Source organism: Lonchura striata, chromosome 4 (assembly GCF_046129695.1).
Source record: "Lonchura striata isolate bLonStr1 chromosome 4, bLonStr1.mat, whole genome shotgun sequence".
In the NCBI taxonomy this organism is placed as follows: domain Eukaryota; kingdom Metazoa; phylum Chordata; class Aves; order Passeriformes; family Estrildidae; genus Lonchura; species Lonchura striata.
This window is the reverse complement of record NC_134606.1, coordinates 39,101,655-39,117,097: the sequence shown is the minus strand read 5'-3', so window position 1 is coordinate 39,117,097 and position 15,443 is coordinate 39,101,655. Positions and strand designations below refer to the sequence as shown.

Sequence of the window (15,443 nt, the reverse complement as noted above, 5' to 3'; positions counted from 1 at the left end):
CATCTCCACCAGGGCAAACAGCTCACAGAGCACTGCTCATAGTGTGAAAGGTACCTAGAATAAATCACCTGGTTTTCAGCTTCCTGAACTGTATCCAGTTCCTGGTACCCTATTCAGCTCTCAGGTTTAGACACTACAACACATTCTGCAAACTGTCTCAGTTACAGAATTGGCTTTGATACAATTCTGGACCCAAAGTCAGTCATGAAACTGAAGTACAGAAGCTTATAGCTGAAGACAAGAAAAACCACCAACCATTAAAGATGGAAAACTTTTGTGTTTATGGCTTTAGTTTGTTGGGGTTTTGCATTTATTTTAAAAAAACACCATTTAGCAGGAAAATTCTACAATCAATTTTCATATGGAAAGTCTTCCTCTGTAAAACCTCAGATTAACTTTAGAGAGAAATCCAAATTAAATGAAATCTGAAGCCTAATATTTTAAACTCAGAGACATTTTAGACTAGGAGAGAACAGCTACACACACAAGCCCAATTCAATTTATTTGCACTGGGAATTCCAGAGATAAAAGGAATTACAAAAGCTTTCTTCATGAGACTTGTAGTCAGACTTCAGCAGCAACAAAAGACACGTGCCAGCAGATCGTAAGCACTGGCTACAAACATAAAGAGGCAGAAGGCTACTCAGACACAGAATCTTGAGCTTCAAATCCTTTATCAGTGAAAAGATCAATTTTAAAATCAATGCTAGTATTGGATGCTTAGTCAATACAAAGCAAACTGGAGAATTATGCTTTTACAGACTGTTCATAACAAGCCTGACCAAAAAAAACCCTCCCATGCAGCCAGTAGCCTTTGCATAATCTTATCAGGAAAAGCAGCCTATAAAGAATTGCATTATCCCAAAGCATGCTATTAAAAGCACAGCAAGGAATCTCTTATTTTCTTACTGGTAGCACAGTAATGTTTTTATTCACAGAAATATAAAAAGGAAACAATGTTTCAAAATTATTGTAACAAATACAGCACGTTAACATTTCCCATTTCTCTCGCTGTCATGAAATTGCTTGTCATTAGCATCACGTGGACAAACCAAAAAAAATAACAGTTCCCAAACAGGGACCAGAAGACTTACTGATAAAGAACTTAATTTTCTAAAACATCCTAAAGATATCTAAGCATGCCACAGGTTGATTTATGGGCATACCTTGGGAGCACTTCAACCATTGATCACAGGAGCAATCTATCACCACAAAAAATACAGAAAAAATTCACTAGGAAGTGTCTTAAACTGCAGATGCAGTTGGATTTCCATGCAAACACAGCATTGAAGTCCAAACAATAGTCATGTCAAGAACAGAAGAAATACCATATAACATTGATGATAAAGAGGATTAGAGATTATGTCACAAATTGTGTGCAACATCATGTTCAACATGAGCTTTACATGAAGAAAAACTATGAAGGGAAAGCAATACATGTCAGAACAGATCAGTAATCTGATTCATATGCTAGAGCTTCCCCTCCCCATTCTCCCACCCCCACATCTGTTGCTGAATAAAAAAATCATACCTCCTAAAAAGACTGTAATTACATTAATCGTCCCAGGCAGCTGTCATTGAAAAGAAACATCCCTACCCTTCCTGTAGAAAAAAAAAAAAATCCCAGTACATTTTAGGTAATAAATGACCTCCTCTATTTATCTGTTAAGTTATACCCAAGAAATTTTTAGAATGTGAGATAACTCCAGCCACAAAACCAAAACCATCTCTCTGGCTTATGAATTATTTTACCAATATCCTGCAATTCTAAGACTTTTATTCCTTGTATTACATGCCTTAAGCTATTTTATTAGCACTGGTATATGTGAAAGTGTCACATATTAGGAGTTACACTATTCTCAACCTTTGATAAAGTGATCCAAGCCACCAACAAATTTAACTATACTAAACATTATGCCTCCCTATGTAAAAGCAAAAACCAAACCAGACCCAAACAAAACACATACACACACCCCTCCAAAAACAAAGCATCCAGCCAAAAAAAAAACCACAACAAAACGTTTGATCTAGGGTTGTAAGGCAATAAAACAAGATCAGCATGTAAACCCTTTATCCTTTTCCCTTAATTACAGACATGTTTCAAGCATCAAATATCTCTGTATGTACTTGACAACTGCCATGAAAATTATTTAACAGAAATGTAAAAGCACTTTCATTGTAGCATATAAGAAAGTCTAATCCTTTAAAAATGTTTCCTCTATCATTACATCTATTTAAAATTAAGTAGGTAACAAGTGAGATAACACAGATAAATGTAAAACAATTCATTCCCATCAATAACATTCAGCTATTGCGTCCTCCTTTAAAAACATGTTAATTTCTCCTAAATTACTTACAAGCTTTAAGGCAAACATTAGGCAGTTATGCTAGTCTGGTGCTTAAAATAAACATTAGTAGCTACTCAAAAGTGCCATTCAAAAGACCCCTTAGGTTTCAGTCTCAATTTTAACTTGAAATCTCCTTACCAAAAAAATGCATGTTCTACAGAATAAATGAGCGTACATAATTTTGAGCAACATATTCTTTCTTTTTCTTTAAGGTACAAACTGTACAGGAAAACCACCATGTTCAAATCCAATTTACTATACTCCTTCATAAATGCCTAGTATTTCCCAAGTAGCATTTAAAGCCTCCAAAGTTACAGGTTTCGTTCTTACTGCTTTTGAGAAGGCAGGACATTTAAAAACTGCTGAAGAACAGAGAGGTCCCAAGTTTCCTTCACAGCACAGAACTGTGCAGGGTGCAGAACTAAATTTCATGCCAAAGTACAATACAAGTGGAGTGAGGATTCCTCCTTGCAATTTACTGCTTTCTGTGAAGTCCTTTGAAGGAAACTAATAGTCATCATCACCACAATATTAAGACCAGAGAAACACAGTAGGCATAAGAAGAAAACCATTTGCCAGTTACAAGGAAAGAATCAAAACTAAAAAAAAAAAAAAAAAAAAAAAAAAAAAAAGATAAAGAAAAAAAAGCAACATGGCTATTTTGTCACTTGTTAACTACAGGATACCAAATATTGTAACATCTTTAGGATATTGAGTTGGGTTTTGGGGCAACAGAGTAAGACTCATCTCTATAACAAGCAAGTTATACTAGCACATGGATGTGTCCAAAAAATGTATTTCAAAGGCTATTTGGTTGGAATTCTTTTCCTTTAATCAAAGTCTTGAAAAGTAACCAAATAAAGATTGATTGATTGATACCTGCTACTGCTTTCTTTATTAAGGTTATCTTCTACTCTGAAAATTTTCCCTTTGGGTAACATGTAAATTTTCCAGTACCATGTATTGAAAACTGCTTAGGCTGAAGAGACTATCCACACATTTAGTCTGGCATCAAGGAGTGCCTTCTCTACCATATGATGACCATTTTTGGCTTTTAAAAACTTTCTCCTACACTCTAAGTGTACATCATTCAAGTCTGGCTTTCCACAGTAGTCATGGCAGTTTATTGAATGACCCTTGCAAACTCTTGGTTAGTGTTTTTGCTGACCTTCATTCACCTGTCCTGCCTGGTTTTCTCACTGGATGAAATTTTCTTTCTGCACTTAACTTACTTTAGAATAATAATTTATGCCCGTACAAAAGCCAGCGTAAACTGAGGCTACTTCATGAACTTCACAGTGTATGTTCACAACTAAATAATAAAATTATGAGCCAGAGTAGGCATTTCCTCAACCATGTTCTTCAGGAATCATATACATTTCTTTTACCTTTTTTATTACAGCAGGGAAAATCAACCAGAAGTTCAAAGTAACTGCTGAAATATTATATACATATAAAATGGGGGTCATATATTACCATGACATTGGTCCCAAGGCACTGAAGTCTATTAAAAACACTAACTAAATCTGGAGTCCTGATGGCATAATTTGATCTTTAGGTTACTGACTTAATTCACCTTGAACAACAGTTCTAGTAGTAAACTCTTCTGAAAACAGACACCCAAGGGTTTTTCTCTGTTACAGAAACCCAATTCCACACTTCACTATAAACTTAAGATATCTCTCAAATACTGAAGAAAGCTGAATTAACTATTAAATAAAAAACAAAAAAAGGCAACATCATGTTGCAAATGCACTTTAGTCTTCATTCCTGCAACAAATTTTTCCAACTGCATTACTAAAAGAGTAAGAAAGACAGCTTGTACAAGTAAATGTTTGGGGCAAAGCCAGTGGCATTAATGACTGATGAGCTTTCCTAAAATCAGTGAAACAAAACTAGCAGAAGATTATACCTGTGTGTGGAAATGTAGTGTACAGCTGTTGCAGCAGGTTATTCAACACCTAAGCATCTTCACTGTTTCATTATGGAAAAAACCTACTTCCTCTTTAGGCTACATTCAAAGAAGCTCTAGAGCTAAATTTGATGTAAATTCCATTGTTAGCTACAACTTCTGCTAATTATTGAGTCAAATTACTGAAGGATTGCAGGTATGGCCTGCACTAAAGTTTTTACTCCCACAAGGACACTGCAGAGAAAGATTCCCTATAAACTCCCTGTAGCCATTGTTAGCACACCTCTACTCCCCATATCGGTCAGAGGTCCACTACAGGCACTTGGGGCTCCAAAGTGATACTGCACTTAGCATCCTTAACGATTGATCAGTGTTAGGCAATCATCTGTAATGTGTACAGACACATATTAAAACCTTCAGATAAAACATGTGCATGAGCATCTGAAAATCACAGAAAAGCATTACAGAATGAGTCGCATCATTACAAACCTCAGTTGTGTATGACTAAGGCAGATTCACAAATTCACTATGAGCTTGGAAACAGTTCACTGCATCCAGCTCTGCAATTAGACAGAAGATTAATTCTTCTTCATAAATTTTAATGGTGCTGTATGAACACAACATAAAATTCTTTAGCAATAACAGGATTTGGCATACAAATCCTAACAGTTGGTATCCCTAGCAACTGGAAGACCTTTTAGACATTTCTTTTTTCCATGCTTACTAAACCTAAACCAGCTTGATGCTCTCAAGCTAGAAGCCCACTTAACTACTTTACTTAGCTTTCACCTCCAAAAGCCTGCTAATGGAAAGGCAGAGGAAGCAGCTACTTGCAGTATCAGAATACCATGAACCCAGAAGACTCTCACCAACATATACACTGAGGACCAGCTAGGGGAGTTTCCTCTTGTGAGAACCATAACATGCAGGGGGAGACTACAATCTACCTCAGCCTGAGCAATCTCTGTCTAGACAATAAAAACACTGGTTCACTACTTCCAAATTACATCCACAAAACAAACCTGATCATCGTCATCATTTACATAAGTAGACATTATGGGGAAAGCATCCTTTACTGTTTGGGTTACTATCTCCATCAATAGCAATAGAGAGTTTTTATGCTGTATAAATTCCAGCCACAAGCTTATAGGATAAGCAGAAGTTGAAGCAGAATGATTAAGTTCTGATCAGCAGAGAGAAGTCTGCAAATACATTTCAATGAGTACATGTACTTTAAGTTTGGTTTGGAGTTTTGTAGGGTTGGTGTTTGGCACTTTATATGTTAAGTTTAGAAGAGAACTTTAATGTTCTTTTGCTTTTTTCTGACATGTAGCTTCCACAACATTCAAGAAGAAACTCTTTTCTGAGACACTGGAGTCTTGCTGAAATGAGGCAACCCAGCCCTCACAAGGAAAAAAAAAAAAAAACAAACCAAAAACCACACACACACAAAAACAAAAAACCCAGAAAAGTGCGTGAGCTGATTCTCACAACTCAGAATCTCCCCACTTCCCCCTCCCCTCTAAGTTAAGTCTCACATTTATTTCCTTCCTATGTGAATATTGCATGTATTCTTCATGTTAACTCTAATGATCAAATTAAAGCAAGAATGCCAGAGGACTTGATATATTTTTGCTTTTTTACTTTTCACACCTTGAGCCTTAATACAAAGAACGGTTTTCACCTGAACTTTCACCTTTAACCAATTAATGGAAGAATAAAACCAAACCAAATCTTTCCATTTTAGGACAGAAACCCCAAAATATTACAACTCTTATTACTGCGCTACCACTTAACAGCTGGAGACTACTTCCAGGGAAGGACGCTACTTATACCAAAGTACTCAGATGAAAAACAGAATAATAATTTTCAGTGAACTTGTGATAGCCAAATATTGAGAAAAATTATTACCTTAAATTTAAAAATTAAAACAAAACCAGTACTTTTCCACAGTCACACGGATCTCTTAGGCATATCAACCATCTGTTGAACTTAACAATTTCTGGAAAACTATGTCACAAAATTCACCAGAAGAAAGACTTCTTTCAGGGATACAGTTTGCCACAGTCTCTCAGAAAATACTTAAAAGACATCATGCTTGTTTTCCCAATAGTTCCTTGGTTTCCATACAGCAAGAGAAAAAGAAAAACACAGAGACAAGAGGCATGTCTGTAAAAAGCAGATGTCTGTGTTACATATATTTACTGCTATATCTATCAACAGATTACTTATGTTTTGGGTTTGGAAGGAATGTTTGTTTTTTTTTTTGTTTTGCACAATACATATTTATATGTGCAATCTATACATAGTAAAAGAGATTCCTACAGGTAAAAATACCATTAAAATTGCATATATTTTCAGTATTTCTTTTTTGTACTAACCATTAATGTAATATGAATCTACAGAGTCTTCTTAACTGGGAGACAACAGGATACAGTATTTAGTGATCAAACAACACTTTTGTATGTTCACAAATCAAAGAAAGTCAAAAGATAAAAAACAAAACACTGATGCCTTTTAAATGGAAAAAGACTAAGCTTATACCTATAGGACACACTAGAAAGACAGGCTTTAGTATAGTATTTTTGTTAGTTTTTAACAAAGACAGGAATGTTATTAAAACTACTTTTCTATCCAACCTATTGTAAAGAAACTGCTACTACTTGACAGCTAACAGTGAACAATGACTGCCGGTACAAGCAGGCTGCACTCATTTCAAGGAAAACATTAAAACCCCCTGATGCAGTTTGCAACTTCCTTCAGTAATTTATCTGACTTTTGAAGCAGGCTCGCTGTCCCTGTAAGGTGCTGCTCTCACAGCATCCCCCGCAGTGTGCTACAGCTGCACCCCTGCGCGCTCTGCAGCGCTCCAGCAATGCCGCATCCTGCGGCCAAACCACTGCCTGCCACCGGCACTCCACCCTGTCCGAGCAAACTGAAACCTTCCTCTTACCTCCACTTCCTTGCTCTTCTCTTTGTTTGTGCCCATTGAACTTCTCCCATTGCTGGCAGTCTCCCGCGCTGGAACTACAGAAATCTGCTGGAGTGGCATTTTTACAGAGCTGCAGGTTGCCAGTACCTGTTTGGATGCCTGATATCTTCACTCCCCCCGAGTAGCCCACCTGTATAATTGTTCATATCCTCTCTTTGCCAAGCTCAGTTCTAAATAAAAAGGGGAAAATATTATTTGAGAAACGGTGTAGCCAGGGTCTTCCATCAAAAGGAAAAAAAAATTAACAAAGCAGAGCAAATTGCAAACACAAGCGAGAGACAGCAAAGAAAGAAGTAAGGCACAACAATCCAGGGAGTTTCACATGCTTAGAGTGATGAGTTGCTGCAAGTCTGTGTTCCTGGAGCACCCCGCCATACCACTATCCCCCAAGAGCACTGTGGGAGACAATTCAATTTCTGTGTTACCTAATAACTGTCATGGAAACCAAGGAAACCCAGGTCTCACAGGCCCTTATTAGCAATCGCTTCCCGCTAATGGCATCGGCTCCCACATTTGCAGCAGCTGCCACTTCTGCTTTTGTCTCCCATCCGATTCCACAGGAGCCCACTGAGCACCCCAGACACTGCCTCGCACCCACTAGGTACAGCAGCAGAAGGCTGGGAAGCTTAGTGTCCTATTTTGGAGGCAAAATCTCCTCCTTTAAAAGCACAGGAGAGCTTGCTGTGTCCTTCATACGTCTACAATAATCTGCTTAGGTCAAAGGATCTGCCTTGAAGTGAGGAGTAGCGGTGAGCAAGCGAGGTGTAAAAAGAAAGACAAGACTGGGAGGGATTGCAAATGTGCCTTTCTGAGATTGATAGTAAAATGTTAACTCTTTGCTGCGCTCGTCTTTTCCCGAACTTGCCCAGAAGCCAGCTCAGCAGGATGAGCCAGAGGCAGACACACACGTGCCTTTACAGGCACACGCACCCCGACAATGTCACTTGCGTGAGCTTCTCCACCCCAACAGCTTCAGTGCTCTCAGTCACCGTGGAGCAAAACACTCAGGAAAACTGTTTCAGCATCTCCCCACCCCTTAAAGTGCAAAATAATAGAAGAAAGTCCCAGGTGCTGTATTACAAAAATGGATATGAAGAAAGGAAACTCCTACCTACTTCTCTAAAAAAATTATTATTCTTGATAAGTATTAGGGATGCCAGGAAAACTGATTTTGATTTAAAATAGTAAAGAAATTATTAAATTAGAAGTCAAATTCTTAGCTGTTTAAATTATTCTGTATAAATAATGCAGGAATGAAAGAAAAATAAATCCCCCACCAGGCACCAAAAATGTTTTAATATGCTGTCAATTAAAGGGAAAAAATATATTACCCAAGCCCTGAAATACATCATCTTTATTTCCAGCTGTACAGAGTGGCACTTAGAATTCTGACAAGAAATAATAGCATTATAAACAGCCTGGGTTCTCTTACAAAGCCAGTGGGGAGGATTTAAAATACTGTTGATTCACTACTCCACTACTTTAGTTACTATTTCTCAGTCTGAGTTAATAGAGCTTACAAAGGACTAGCCTGAGATAAATTGAGATCTGGTTCAGGTTGCCATCCTGATTTTACATCACTGATTTAAACTAAGGTATATTGACCTGCTGTAAGAGAAGAGTTTATAAATGCATTAGCAAAGAAACATAATCTATGATAGGAGTTTAGAGATGCTGCAAATATGTGCACATCTTTATATTTATAGATTTATAACATATATATTCTATTTATAGTTACTTAACAGATTTACAAAGAATAAAATTAAAGTCTATTGCCATTTACACAGTTCCTTTTACATATTTTTAGTTATGTTTTACATGCTAATTCCACTTTTAATTTCCAGTATTCCAAAATCAGTTTGACTGTAAGTTTAAATAATTTCCAATGTACACAGGGAGATTTTTTATATAAATAAAGGAAAAAACTACAAGCTCCAGCTCTACCAAGGCAGTGGTAAATCAAAAATTTATTCCAGAAATATTCAAAGATAGGAAATGTTATATACAAGGCTAGTAAAGTTTAACTTTCAACTTAAACTTTATTATAAGGAAATTCCTTTTTAGTTCAATAGAATTATTTAAAGCTACAGAAAAAATCTTTTCCTTCCTCTGAGGTACAACCAGATTAAGAATTGCTAAACCTGACTCTGCTTTGTCATGATAATCCCTCACCTCTTTGATAAAAATATTGACAGAAGACTAGAGGGTTAGTGGCATTAAAATGGAACCTTCCTGTAAATGTGCTTTCATGTCTAGTAAAGCTTTAAAAAGTCAACCTGCCTTTGATACTCTGCCAATAACTCTGCATTAGAAATCATATGAACTTGAGATTTAAATCAGAGATTTCTGGGTTAACCAGTAAGCACTTTAATCTCATCTATGTCTGTTTTAGCCAGAATAAAGACCTTACAGGGTGTGATGTACTTAGTTCTTTCTAAAATGATGCTAGGCCCCTTTTTTCCCCCACAGTGAACCTGTAACATCAATATGTAATAACAAAACCCCCTAGTTCCAAACAAGGGCTGTATTTTTAATATTAGGTAGGTCCATACTTGCATTCTGCTTAACTATTTCACTAATTACATTTCTTCACCATTGGAGACTTCAAATTCATGTGCAATTGTCTTCCCTATACACATGCTGAATATGGCTCTTCTCAGCCTAAGTGCTAAAACAAGTGGCAGAACAACCAAGGCTCATGCTGCTACACCCAGAAATAGAGATCACCACTGCTCCATGATAAGGAAGCTGTTAGAAAGTACAGGGCATATACAAATGCATATTGTAAAAGTCAGTGGCAGAGGTGTGGTAGGCATCATTTTTCATTAGAATTAAGTTTAGTTTTCCATCTTTGCTTTTTCAAGTTTACTATGGTAGAATTATAAAACAAAAAACTTTTGCACAGATGTTAATACAACTATGATCTCAGAACACCAGAGCACATCTTAAAGAAACAACAAAACTACTGATTTCAATTTACAACGTGTTTTTAGTTCCCAGAGTCCCTAAGTTGTAAGCAAAGTGATTTTATATATATACACACACAACCCTTCTTATTAGAAAATATATTCACTTTCACTCATCCTCCATGGCAAACAGGCTGTGGTGTCCTATTTAAAGAACACTAATTTTGGCAAATGTACCACCCAAAGAGTCACCATTTCAGGGCCATGCCCCATGTGAAGGACAGTGTGATAGCTGCTGGGTGAAGTATGAAGCTGCTGTGCAAAGCAGCATGATAGGGTTTCAATCTCAGGAGGATAACAAAAACAAAAGAGAACTGGAGCAGGTGAAAATGACATTGGCCGAAAAAAGGAGTATGTGTTGGGTGTTCATTAGTAATTGATTTACATTAATATAATTCACAGTCCTTCCAAGTAAGTACAGAAAAGAGAAGTACCACCCCTCCCTTCTCTTGCTTATTGCTCAAAACCCTACTATAATCCCGTCTCAGATAAGCCAAAGAATCCAACTTTATTTTCAGTCACCCAACACATTCCCCTTGGTACATACTTTAAGAGTACCAATCAGATCTTGGTGACCATGAAGGAAACTGAGACAAAAGGAATAATTTCCTGGTGTCTCACAATGTAGGTCTGTTCCCTAGCTGTGGACTACCCTTTGTTTCTGCTTTCACCTGCAACATATGAAATCTTTTCATCTATTCCCTCCACACATGGCTTCAAGGGTATAGCATCCTCTCTCACACTCAGGACACACACATTCCTTCCACAAAACATCCCTAGAGGCACTTCCATAAGAATCTGGGAGCAAAAAGGATCAGAATTATAACCCTATGCACACACACTCTTTGTTTTTAGAGCACATCACCTTCTCAGCATACCCATTTACAGAAACTATGAAGACAATCTGATCAGCTATGGTTAATGGTTCAACCATAGTGATGCAAGTGCCAATGAGAGAATGAAAGACAGCAATACAAAACTTTTGTAACACAATTGCAAGGAAACAATGTACTAGTGTACTGGTAGTTCACTGGCAGCTTACATACAATAGCTCTGCTTTTATATAATAGCCCAGCCATCACTAACAGAAAAATTTGTACAAGACTCTTGAATTGAAAAAAACATAATTTTACCTAACACTATCAAAACCAGGAAATTCTAGCTCTTTTTTACTCACACAAAATCATCCTTAGATAAGAGGCACTGCAGCTTTTATATGATCTTTCAGCAAAAAGCTATATTGAAGTTAAAAAAAATCATTGTGGACATAAAATACAAGTTGGTTGTTTGGACTCCACAATTATTTGTCACAAAGACACATTGGCTACAAATACTCAACATGCAAAAAGGCATAGACATATAGTCTATAGTCCTGAGATTTAGGAATGACTTTCACTTTCCCAAAAACTTAAACAGAGCAGTTACAAGCACTGTGATTGCTATGTTCCCTTTACCACCAGGGATTGCTTCTCTTGTAATCACAACTTGGGTACAGAGACAAAAGTCTGAACTCTACAGCAGCTGTGGAAGCAGATGGATACTAGTAGGTAATCAACTGGCATGAGTACAGTCACTTTACCTAGAAGAAGCTTCTAACACTCAAATTAAAAGTGCAACTAGCATTAGTCTAATGCAGACCAAACAGGACTGTTGTAAACCAATCCCTTGGGTTTCCTAGCATCCTGAAGCTGACACTAGAACCAAATAAAGTTTTCAGATAAATGAAAAATTCCTTTAGATTCTCTCCCAGGCCTTAACCCTACACGAGCACAAAGTTAATCATGGAATTAGGGCAAACATGAAAAACATCTTTAGCCAAGCACAAGTATTTCAAAGCAGTATATTCCAGATGGGAATGGGAAATGGGTTTTTCTCTGCTATCTGAATATGTCCTAAATACTGTGCTGCACTGTGGGCTGGCTTCACATGGAGGAGCATCAGGAATGCAAGTTTTCAGCAGAACTCATGTTCAAGTAAGTCCTTAGCAAAAACAAAATTTAAAAGTTATTTTAAAAACTTGATAGAAATTGCATTCTTCACAAACAAGAATGAATGAGTGTGAAATATATTAGAAGCTGCTTTTTAAATGCCAGATGAAGTTGGTGTAGACTTGAATGAAGCCATCATGTTATTAGATCCTCAGGGAAGTTTTGACAGCTTTTTTCCTTGCTTCCTTCAGCTTTGCAATTGACTGAACTGCTGAGAAGTACCACGTAATGTAATATGGTGCATTAGAGCAATAGAGGTGTATTAAAGGTATTAAGGAAGCAATAAACTGAAAATTTCAAACTAATGTCCAGATATTTTTCTACATTGCCATTCATAGGATAGTGTATGTTATTACACATCATTTCATCAACAGCATCACTAAGCACAGGTAATCTTCCCCTCCACTGAGAAACTAACACAAGTCAGTGCAAGCACAGAGGAATCAATTTGCCACTTTTATATTCTGTGCAAATATATTACCCAAGTAGAACATCTTAGAACATTTCTAGATCATCGGAAAATCTAAGGTCACAGAATGGTACAAGTCAAAAGACAAGTTAAAAATCATAAAGTAATAGTTGAGACTGAATTAAAATATGACTGGTACCTCAAATAAAAGTTTACCCAGCCAAAACTTAGGTTGATGAAGGTGAGATATGAAACGACAGAATGGTGATAAATCAGATAAAATGTTGCTCCCAGCTATTAAAACCAATTATCTTTGTTATCTCCCAGCAAAGAGAATTAAAACCAACTGATTTTCACTGCCAAACACAAAGACCTTCACGGATGCCTGCAGTGTAGTGTTTGCATTAAACTTACTTTAGTTAAGTTAAACCAAGCATTCTATTTCCTCATCACACTAGAGCGTCTCCTTGAAATAGGGAACAAGGGAAGACTTGTAAAGTTCTAAAAACTGCCAGTAACATGAACAGCTCATTTACAATTTTTGTTTAAATGTAACTAGAACTTATAAAAACAATCAGAAAAAGTAAATTACCAACTTTTAGGCAGAATGGGCAGACTGTATTTAACCAATTTACACTAAAAAAGAACTGAAATGATGCTGTTAAAGTGTCCATTGAAGAAATTATTTATGCTAGAGTGACACTTAGCTGCTCACTACACAGACAGGACTTCTACTATGTTTATTCTAATTTACAATATCCATCTTGTGTGTATGCCCATATGTACCAGGAGGTCCTATTACCTCTGTAGATCGGGTGTGAAGAACATTTACCTTCATAATGAACTCTCAGGCACCCCTCTGCTTACAAATGTTGCAGACCTTCCACAACATAAAGCCAGTATAATTTAATAGCAATATATATTTTTATATCTATTTATAATATACAAAATTATGTTCCTGCATTTGTAGTGGTGGAAGTAATCTGCCATGCTGCCTAGCTGCTCATTTCCACCAGCACACAAAATTTAAATGGTGCTGTCCATGTGCCTCTTCAGAGAAAAAGGTAAATAAAAACATGGCCACACAAAGTATTATTTACCACTTCTAAATGACATACAGGAAGAAGGTATTTAAACAGCTCTCTAACATAAAGCAGTTGACAGTCTTTATGACAAAAGCATCAAAATTTAGCAAGCAGTGGAATCCACCTGCTCAGTTTTGGGTTAAATGCTGCAAAGCTGAATAGATTAATCTTAAAGAGTTCCAGCATTGCTTGTTAAGAATGGACTCAAGTTCTTGACCAGCTTTCAAAGCTGTCAGTCAACACAGGAGGATGGGGGCACAATCCTGGGAGACCTGGACAACCTTCTAGAGGAGAGCAGGAGAAACAGGATGAGGTTCAATAGTACAAGCAACCTAGTTACAGCACTGGGAGACTAGAAAAAATAAATTGGGCAGAAGCCAGGAGCTCAAACTGATTTAAGGATCAGTCTGGATCAGCATATTCCTTTATGAAAGGATGTCCAGAAAATGCTAGTTGTCATCAGCAAAAACATAAACATTGTCCCAGGATGCACCAACTAAGTTATTTCCAATTCTTCTTAGTCCTGAACAAAGTACACCAGTAATTTCCTCAAATACTAGACTTTTTTTTTTTCCTCATCGTCTGATCACCAACATCAAAGAGATCCTGAACTTGAACACAGTAGGAAAATTATTTGCTAACCCACCTGCTTCTGTTACTAGTCACATATAATTATACTCGAAGACCATGATTGATGCAGATATTCCAGTACACAGTATTATGCTATGAACTGTGTTCTCAATTGTTATTTGATGAAGAAAAAATACAGATGAACAATTTGTGATCAAAAAATAAAAAGTCCATTTGTGTGAATATTTAAAGTCTACAGACTTTCAATTTCAAGATTTGCCATGCTTGATAAGCATTATTTGTTTTGTGAATCTCAGCTGCTAGAATGTTTAAGGAACATAAAAAAATAAGACATAATTTAAACACACAAATAATATTCATTAAAACCACTTTTTTAAAGATATTTCTTCTCAACTTCCTACAGGTGTCTATCATTGATTATACTCTATTTTCTCCCTTTATTTCACATGGCTACCTGATCTCCTTATAAACACTGCTATTTCTCTTCTAATCTCGTCTGCTGTGACCCCTTTCTCCTTCTCCATGCAAAATTTTATCTATGTCTAAATACTTACATTTCAAAAACTATAATTTCTCTTATTTGAGTATTTTATTCTGTAACCTGCTTTACTGACAATAACTTAATTTTTAAACATTCTATACTGAACACATATTTGACCTTATGTCCAATTTGTACCTTGTCTGGCTTCAAAACTTCCCTCACTGCTTCAGAGAGGAAGTCTCAATGCCAGCATGATAAGGATGTCATTAAATTACAACAGCATGAAATTAGAAAGTATCTGTAGAAACTAACATTACAGAGGTGGAAAATTCATTTTAAACTTGCTGGTGTTTTTGACCCAGAAATTCCCCTGGCTTCTTAATTTTAAGGAAACTATAAAAAGTGAGATTATGCTTCTCTTTAATGCTATGAAATAGCTTAAATGACTTCTTATACCAAGATTCATTTCTAACTCATAGTTCATCTATAGGATTAACCCACTTTAAAACCACAGATTTCACATTCTTGAATCATTTTCTTTATAGTATCACAGAATAGGAAGGTTGGAAGGGACCGCAGTGGGTCATCTGGTCCAACTTCTCTGCTCAGGCAGCTCATCAACATGAGTATCTTCAAGTGAGGGAGACTCTACACCACCTCTGGTCACTCAC

The 15,443-nt window shown here is 36.7% G+C and overlaps 1 protein-coding gene across 2 annotated transcripts in view; it reads right to left on the bottom strand.

Annotated features, from left to right (window-relative positions):
* MARCHF1 (membrane associated ring-CH-type finger 1) overlaps nucleotides 1–15,443 on the bottom strand; it is a 224,109-nt gene that overhangs the window by 118,647 nt on the left and 90,019 nt on the right. Inside the window, exon 1 of one of the 2 annotated variants that reach the window (XM_077782911.1) lies at nucleotides 7,214–7,241. The exons of the other annotated variant lie outside the window; for it this stretch is intronic. The gene's annotated coding sequence lies outside the window, so the exon portion shown is untranslated. Of the gene's footprint in view, nucleotides 1–7,213; nucleotides 7,242–15,443 lie in introns of those variants that run through there. 2 annotated transcript variants of the gene reach the window in all.